The following is a 9,713-nucleotide window of genomic DNA, read 5'->3' as shown; positions in this document are numbered from 1 at the left end:
ACACTCATCCCTAAGGGATGATTCTGCTCAAACCATGTGGTCCTCTGCACTTCTTGGCTTTCCCCTGCCCTTCATTTAAAAAGGTGTTTTGTTTTGTTTATAGACTGCCTTTGCCCAACAAACTAGTTTAACAGATACAGTTATTTGAATCACCAGATAGCAAACAGTTGCAGAGTTTTTGCTTGAAACAGATGAAGGGCCAGAGCCTGCAAACACATACGCCTCTGAGTAACTTTACTCATGTGAGCAGCAGCTCACTCAAATGAACTACCTACAAGAGTAATGTCACTCATATGTCAGTGTTTGCAGGCTTACGAACTGATCAAAAGCCCAGTGAAGGCAATGGAAATACTCCCATTGATTCCAACAGGCTTTGGATCACACCCTTAAGTTGCATAACACTCAGCTCTTTGCAACACAGTTATTAGCTAAGAAGGCAGAGTTATGATATAAGCCACCCTCAGTGAGGTTTATAATGGAAAGAGCAACTCAGCCTTCGCTACAGTGGTGATGCTGTGTGCTGATGTAATAAAAGGATGGAACACATCCTCTTTTAACAGTGCAAGTGTCATTGCTCTGTTGTGAACTAGCAGCATGTGACCAAGCTGCTGCTGAGATCTTGCCTGTAAATTCTATCAAATGTGAAGTCAGGTGCTAAGAGCTTCAAGGAAATAGTAGGAACTTTGCCCTTTTCTATACATAAAACTTTATTTTATTATATTAGTCGATAGTCTACATATTCAAGTTACAAATGATCCCAGGAAAATCTTTTTTTTTAATCTGTGAACAATAAGCAAAACTAAACAAAAAGGTGAAAAATACTTAGGCTGCCGCATTGTCAGCAAGATTCAAAGAGGGAAGTATAAATCAATTTATGACCTTGCTATCATATCTATACATGTTTTCAATAGAAAAGGCTTATGGAATTTTTGATATATTTGGTCAGAAAGCTTGCCTTCTCTTTCCATCAGCCACCATAGGACTGGAAGGTTGTTTTTTTTATTTCCAGCTGTAAGCCAACATCTGTAATGAAGTGGATGCTTGAAGGGGACCTTCAAAGGAAAAATAGCAGACTTTTGCTCGTTATGGATCCTTTATGATGTATGAAAATGACCATAAAAGGCATTTTTGGGGGAGGGGGGTTAGGGTTCTTTCCCCCTTCTCCTTCCTTTTGATGTTAGTAATTCAGGTCTTTTCTGACTTAGGTGATTTTATGGATGACTGGAGAACTGGTACATATATCAAATCACAAGTACTATGGTGGTTAAACCTGAGTAACGGAGAAGATATGATTTTTATTTAAACTTTTAAAATCTTTTAGGGGTTTGAGTGGGGTGGGGACAAGGGGTTGGAGAAATGCTAAGAATTCAACACCCCTGTTCCTCCTGCTTAAGCAGGAAGAGAACTCCCAATATACAATTCTAAGTCAACCAAGGCATCTCCCAACAAAACCAGTGAAGAACCAGATTTGGCATTCCTGATGTTTCGAAAGTGAAAAACAATCAGTAAAATTAACCCTTTTTAACAAAAGAGCTTTCATTCTGTATACAGCTTGAAGAACAAAATGAAAAGGGCATGAACACACTTTTTTCCTTTGCAAACCATTTTGCAGGCTATGGCCCCAGTTCTCCAGAGAATCTAGCCCAATAAGTATATCTCATGCCCTTTCACAGTGTAACCCTTGCCTTGCTTATCCTCTCCCACAACCTTTGCTTATTGCCATCCCTTGGTATGTTATGTCTAATTTAGTTTGCAAGCACATCAGGGAAAGAAATTGCTGGGTTTTATTTGTCTGTAAAGTGTTGTGCATACTTATGGCATCTGCATAAGCAATAATAATGTTCCCTGGCCTATAGAAAACTACAGAAAACAATACCACATCTAATGCCAAGCCCTGAATGTGCCCTGCAGTCTTAGCACCAGCTACTGTACTTCATATAGCATCAAATTTCATGCAGCGAGAGATTGAGTTCTCCCACAGACCAAACCTCATTGGCCTTGGAAAACAGGTTGCTGCCTAAGCTGTGGGAAGATTTAAAGCCCAAAGCACACAGCACTGATATGTTAGTGCTATAGAATATGTACCATAATACAATGGTATCTCAGCCAGCTATACCACTCTCTGTTATTTATAAATTCTTATGTGGCTGATTCCTATCTCCTACATTCTTATTACTATGTTCTTATTTTGAATGGGATGTGGTACTCCCCTCCCTAAGCAGCTTCTGCTTGACTTGCCCTTCTCTCATTTATTTATTCAGTCAGTCCCTCGAATAGCACAGTGATGTCATAAATAAATAGACTTTGAAATCACCATGATACAAGGCTTCAATCCAGCAAAGCACTTAAACATCTGGGTGACCTTACACATGAGAGTAGTCCCATTGGGTTCAATACAACTACTCGTAGTCTTAAAGTTATGCATGTGCTTAAGTGCTTTGCTGTATTGGGGCCCAAAACTTGGGTTATTTCCATTAAACCAAGAAACTCTTTTACACAGAAGACTGACCCAAGAACATCAAGTCTGAAGTCAGATCTTAGAACCAAGTTTAGGGCTGATTCTGTTCCTATTGAATCCAATAGGATTCTGTTTCTGTTAATGTCAATGGCAAAATTCTCAGCAGGGCCACAAAGAAGAAACTATTTCATATAAAAATTACCTTGTTTATGTTGCTTACAGACTGTATCTGTACTAGCAAGGTGTTACATTGATCTTAAACATGTTACTTTTGTACCAAAATTTTTACTCTGAAGAAGAGACTCTCTTGTGTACAAAATATACCTGTAAACAATTATATTCAATGTCATGATAAATGCAACTGACATTTTCTTTTAATTTCTACCATTGTCAGCTCAGCAATTACTACAACTGTCAATGGAATAAACAAATAGTTTAAAACACTGAACTTCTGAATTTCTGTTTGATTAGACACTGTAGTTTGCCTGCATATTTCCTTGCATATTTTGATTTTGAAGATTGTTTTTTAAATGATTTTATCATAATTAATATGTTGGAAGATTATCCTCTGGAGACAAAAAATGGAATTAACAAATTGCTATTCATCATGCTGGTGAAATCTCCTGGAATTGGTTGTGAGTTATAACTGCTGTATGTTCTTGATGTGAGCACTTTTTGTGCTAGTCAGTTGTTGTCAAGAAGCTGAAAATCATCAATCTAAAGAAGTTAATTAAATTTTAGTCTTGTGAAGATGAATGAGTATGAGCAAAAAGATGCAATACCACACAGCACAAAATGCCCCAGCAACATTTAACTATGACGTCAAGTGAACAGTGATTCAGATGCTGTTTGAATAGCACTTGGTATTGCTCCTTCATCAGGAGACATATGAAAGAGTGGGGGCAGGGGAACCAAAGGGGAAATTGAAAAGGAGTTTCAGATTTCTTCTCAAACCTCAGAGCCTAGCTCAGGATAGTCTGCTAGGTTTTATTGCTTTGTTCACACACACAAATTAGCACTGGAGATCCTTAAAGCCAATTTTAAAAAAAATCTTTTGCGCCTGGTGCTGATGAAAGAAAACATTCTGTCTTAGAATATGCAATTACTTAGTTCCACGCAAATTCAAGATGTGTGAAAAGATGCGGATACCTTCCTCACAGGGAATTTCCTACTAGACCATTTGAAAAGAGTACTCCTAAAAGCAGTGCCCTAATCTGCTGCTCCTGGACAGAGGAATAAAACATACACTAGTTTTACAGTAATACAATAGCTATGTTCCTACCGTATGACTAATTTTAAATTACTTCCATGACTGTTTCTGTCATCAAATATTGACTTTAGGAGCACAGAGTAACCAGTCAATAGAACAAAAGTGAACTGAGGCACTTAACAGAAGAAAGGACACATGCTTTCAATTATACATTTTTATTAATAATTATGTAGGCAATTAATTATAAAAACAATCCTTTAACTATAAATCAATCATAAAAATTATCTGTTTTACATTTAGACTTTGTTGCAAATAAAACCTTTTGACTCCTTTTGTTTGCATGACAAATATAGCTTAAGACCTGATCCCTGCATGTGAATATCTTTGTTCACAGGAATGGCTCCATTGAACTCACTTGGGATATTCATGGGAGTGAAGTTAGGTGCATAAAGCCCCAACTCTGCATGTAAGTATTTTGTTGAATTGGGGCCTTATTGCATCAAATCTTATGCACATGAGTAAAATTACTCACATTTATACTCGTTTGCAGGGTCGGTCCCTTTAATCACTGAGTCTGCATTAGACAAAGTCAAAAATAGATTGTGTTAATATGCCATTAAACCTCAGACATTCACAGGCTTGATCTAAGCATGGTGACAGACTGGATTTCTGTATCTTAGTATAATCATGCTGTAAGTATAACATATACATCCACTGTTAAAACTTTATCTAATACCTTTCAACACTCCTGAGACCAACAGCAATTAAATTTGCTTTAAAAATACATCTTAAAGTTTTTCACCAAGTAAAAAATACTTGCAGTTGTTACTTGCCACATTTGTACATATGTGTCCTAGAGTGGAAATCATAGAACCATAGAAAGATAAGACTGCAAGGGACTTTGAGAGGTCATCTAGTCCCATCCCCTGAGCTGAAACAGGATCCAATATACTTGGTCTATTCCAGACAGCTGTTTGCCCAACCTGTTTTTAAAAACCTCCAGTGATAGGGATTCCACAACCTCCTTTGGAAGCCTGCCTATTCCAGTGCTTAATAAAATGTCCCATTTGACTTATACACACCCAGACAGACATGAAGAAGGTTACTACATAAATGGTCTAATTGTGCTTGATTTGAACTTTCCAACTCAGCATGTGGAAAAATTATAACTAGGCTGATTGAAAAAAAGTTCCATCAAACCTGTTCTTTGACAAAAAATTGGGGTTTTTTTGGATAACCCTTGTGTTTTTGAAAAATTTCTGCTTTCCATGGAAAATTTCAAGTTTTTGTTGAAAAATCAAAAACTTTTGCTTGAAAACATTTTTTGTATTTTTTTTAATTTTTCTCTAAATTTTCTGACCAGCTATAATCATAACAATTTAATGCTAGTACAAACTCAGTTTATCATTCTACATGTTAATAATACTCTGAGGAAGAGCATCTTAGAGGTACAAGTGTGATAACTGAAAATGCATATTTATCTGCCTTTTTCCCCACCTAGACAAAACTTGCACTGGGTAATGCGAATTTTTCTTTTTATAATAAAACAGTGTTTCCTGAAATCAGGATTCAGCAGAGATTTTTTTCACCACTTCACTGTCTATCTGTCTGCCCATCTTAGGGTTTTAGACTTCTACGCATCATCTGGCATCTGGGTATCTTCCATGTAAAATTGATTAGCAATAGCTAAGTTCCTAGTAGACATCATGGGGTCTTTAACCCCTCTGCCTTTTGGGGATATAAAAATTCTGTTCTCTTCTTCTCATGGAGGAGATTAAACAGGACTTTTGAGTTTTAATGTAAGCATTCAGGAGATACAAATCCGAAAATTCCATAGCATAGTTTCAGTTAAAACCTCTGATCCTACAGCTGGATCTATGCCAATGCAGAGCCCCAGTAAGTCCAAAATTATTTCTAGAAGCCTGAAAGTCAGGGAAGAGCCATCATGCTAAATGTAACCATTTTCCATGGTGTGAATTTAATTTTTTTAAGCTGGAAGAAATTATTTAATTTAACAAATGTTCTACTACAGTGCACATTTGGCTTTACCTCAGGTGACCACCTACCCTGTATATACACAGTGAGGCTGAAGTATTGGGGGACAACGTCTGGCAAGGACTTGCAAATGACAAAACGATATTCTGCATCAAGTTTCAGTGGGGTTTAATGCTGTTAGAGCATACCAGGTTTGTTTTGATCTGTATGGAGTAACACACACAGCTTTCATTTCACACTAATAACATCCCCATATCTGGGATACACACCAGTCCAGAGGCTACTAATTAAAGGTTAGAATTAACCAAACACAATTCAGTACAAATCATATGAAACTTATTAAAACTTAAAGTGACTGCTGGTTCTCAGTAGAAGCAAAGCTAAGAAAGAAAGAGTATTGTGGAAGGTTATTTAAGCACATTTTATGTCAGCATATTAAAAATATCCGGCATCTGCCAGTTCAACACACAACATTTTAATGTTTCCTGTAAAAACAACAATGAACTTTTAAAGAATAATTATCAATCCTACATATCATAAAAATAAATTCATTTTGCAGTGTTACCATAATTTTATGTTGTTTTGATCTCAAAGAGGTTTTTAGAACGTTCACGTTTTAAAAGCATAGCAGCAAAACTGAGCCACCTGTTGTTTATTTATTTAAGATACCAACAAAACGTTTGGGGCCAGTCTTTACAAACCCTACTCAAATGAGCAGTAGCTAAATAAAGCTAATGGGGTTACCTGTGTGAGTAAACACAATCTGGCCCTTTTATAATAACAACATATCACCTACAAGCAAGATTACCCTTTGAAATTGAGGAATCCATTTAGCCCATTAGATTCTTCTTTTTTTAATTCAACATATAAACCAATACTGAGGTATGATGTAAATGCAATGTAATTTATGTGGCCATTAGTTACTCATATTCACATTTTAAAAGCATCCCCACATTAAGTCCCACCAACATTATCTATGATCTTTGAAGCAAATGCTCTTGGTGCAGATACAATATCTCAGTTGGCAGAGCCTCTTTTCCTCAGTTTTGAGTGTCTTAAACATGCTACAGCCTGTATAATAAGCTTGATGTCTTCATAGATGACTTACTGAACTCATTAGTCCTAATGCTGCTGTGATGAGATAGCATGTAAACCTACTTTTTAATTACATCTATTTAGCTGTGTGAATTGAATACAGTAATAAGACTAATTAATTAATGTAATTTACAAATGCATGAGGACTGAGCCATTCAAATGGGCAAGGACCAGTTTATCAAATCATCCCATTTCCAGAATTAGTTAACAGGATTCTGGAAATGACTACTTCAAAGTTAGTAGGGGAATTTTAAATCCAATAAAGAATCATTGTGGCCATAAGGGCATTTTCTTTCAAACTGATTATCCCATTGTTTTAGCTCAAGAATTCAGTAAAAAAGAAAGTAAAAAGTAAAAATAGTAATAAGGGCATTGGAAAAATCAGCACTTCACAGACCTATCAGTTACTTCATCTTGGCTTAGGGTCCTATAGTTCCCCATTAATAGATGATAAGAGCTGAAACCACTGACCACAGATGTCGGGGTTACTGTACTATGTGTCCTCTGGTCCACTTGCAACACAAACCCCTCTCCATCCAGTCTCCTTTTTTCTGTCCAGCTGTAACCTTAGAAAGATATGACAGCCTGCTTGTACAGCTCCTAGCACAACAAGGTCATGGTCTATGACTATAGTTTCTAGCAGGGTTGCCACCTTTCTAATTGCTGGCAACCGGACCCCCTCCCACTGCTTCCTACCCCGCCTCTTCCCCCAAGGCTCCACCCATGCTCCACCTCTTACCTTGAAGCCCCACCCCTTCTCTGCCTCTTACCCCCAAAGCCCCACCCCAATTGCTGACTTCTCTACCGCCATCCCTCCATTGTTTGCTGAATTGTCTCCACCTCCCTCCTCCTCCCTCCCCCAGCTGGGCTCCTTCTGCTCCAGGGCTGTTGCAGCCTGACAAGGAGCCTGCTTGCAGACAGGAGGTGGGCCCAGCTGGGTAGGGGCTGGCATGGGTTAATGACCCGGTGCCTTACCCACCCCAAGGTAACCAGACTTTTGGTGTCCAGTCAGTATATCTGACTGAACACTGCCAGGTCTCCTTTTCAACTGGAATTTCTGGTAAAAAAACGGGCACTTGGCAACCCTAAATGGCACCCGGACACAGAAGCCAAAAACCGGACTGTCCGGGTAAAACACAGATGGGTAGCAACCCTAGCTTCTAGGCACTATGGCAATAAAAATAAAAAAGTAATAATAATGTGGCTGAACATGGGGGTCACATATTAGATCCATGTTACCATAGCTGGCTTCTGGAGCTCCTCAATACAGAGATCCTAGCTGGGTTAATCTTAGCTTGCTTTTTTGTTTTGTTTGTTTTTAGTAAGTTTCTAGCCCTTTGCCTGGTAAAGGTGGAATTGAGACTCCATTGTAAAGTAATGTAATGTAATCACTAGTATTCAAAAGTTCCTAAAAATTATTGTCCCTAAAGACCACCATTAATTATTAATTATTAATAACAATTATTATTAATTATTGTTATTATTATCATCAGCATCCATTGAATATCCATCCATGACTGGTCTTTGGGGCTTGTGACAACCACAGTCACAATCACTGTTTTGGGGAGCACATTACTTCAGTTTGTGGCACTTGGGGTGGGGAGTGGGGATGTAGAAGAGTATTGCCAGTCGCAAACTGACACTGCTAGGGCTTCTTCAAGCCCCCTCCCAGCTGGCTGCTTGCAGTTGAGATGGCTCCTCTGCCTTGATGAGAAGCCAATGCGACCTCTGCCTACAAGAAGAGGCAGTTAAATACCATGAGAGGCTGTGTAGCCCACTACCTGGGATAAGCATGGGACTAAGACCAGAGGCCCCTTACACTCTAATCCTGGCTTTAACAATGAGTCCTGTGGCCCAACTGTCATTTATCATTTGTGGTGGAAGTGTAGTAGTGGATAAGAAATGAGTGCAGTGGTGGAGGTGAACACTGAGTGGGGGAGTGAACATTTATTTCACCAATCTGCCCAAAAATACTGTGGCTGGCACTGTATATCAGACAAATAGCACCCAGATGACAGACAAGCCACATAACCAGATAGTACATTGTCTAAATCCAGGGTTCCCAAATAGCAGTACATTTCATCCACAGAAATTATCTCAAGTTATCCCTGGCTTGTAATATGCTTGTAAAAGAAACTAACAGCAGCACATTTTAAATTCTGGCACTGCAATGGGTGGTTTTCTGGAGTTCAGTTCTGCAGGTTTCCCCTTATAAATCAGTGTTTCTGCATGCACTTTCAAAAGTTTTAATAAGGATTAGGAGAGAAATGCGTTGTTTTTTTCTTCCCCTTTATCAGCAAGGGAAGCAGCTGGAATGCCAACTACTCTACTGTCACATTTTCCTCCTGTAACACGCTTCAGCTCAGGAAACTGATTCCTGGAGCTCAGATACTGATAATGAAACATGAGAGACTTGTCAAGTTCTTTACAGCCATCTTTACCTGAAGTGGGCTCCATGAAGTTCTTTCCATTTAAGATATGTTTGAGTTACTGGAAAATTATAAGCATTGTGCCTGTGTTTAATGTGTTTTCTGGATGGCTACTATAACAAAGACGTTGGGTGAATGGTTACTATACCATTAAGAAATACAGTAAAAATGTTTTATGCAATAGAATGGCTAAACACTGCAACACTAGGCAAACTCCAAGGTAAGGTAACTGTGGATTATTACCTTTCACTCAGCACTTCTCTCTCTTCCAAGTATTTCTAAATGTGATGTAAATATAATACATATGTTTCACAGATTGTGAACAACTTTTCCTAAACCTTTGACCACCATACACAATGGCACCCAAGATGAACATAATTTTAATTCAAACAAGACTGCAGACATCTACAGTTCCTTTTGTACTGCAGGTGTAATGTCAAAATGTGACGATACTGGAGTGTACGTGATTCCTGTGCAGACACAAAAACCCAATGTAACATTCAAGTACACTAAACACAATGTAAAA

General features: G+C 38.3%; 1 long non-coding RNA gene across 1 annotated transcript; it reads left to right on the top strand.

Moving 5' to 3' along the window:
- The first annotated feature begins 590 nt into the window (after positions 1-590).
- LOC120395962 lies at positions 591-9,237 on the top strand. The gene is made up of 4 exons (XR_005592902.1): positions 591-674; positions 4,063-4,134; positions 5,723-5,854; positions 9,056-9,237. It is a non-coding gene; the product is annotated as an uncharacterized LOC120395962 (long non-coding RNA).
- Positions 9,238-9,713: the final 476 nt, after the last annotated feature.

Source organism: Mauremys reevesii, linkage group 1 (genome assembly GCF_016161935.1).
Source record: "Mauremys reevesii isolate NIE-2019 linkage group 1, ASM1616193v1, whole genome shotgun sequence".
NCBI lineage: Eukaryota > Metazoa > Chordata > Testudines > Geoemydidae > Mauremys > Mauremys reevesii.
Note: the sequence above shows the minus strand (reverse complement) of the source record. Positions and strands in the feature narration are given on the sequence as shown.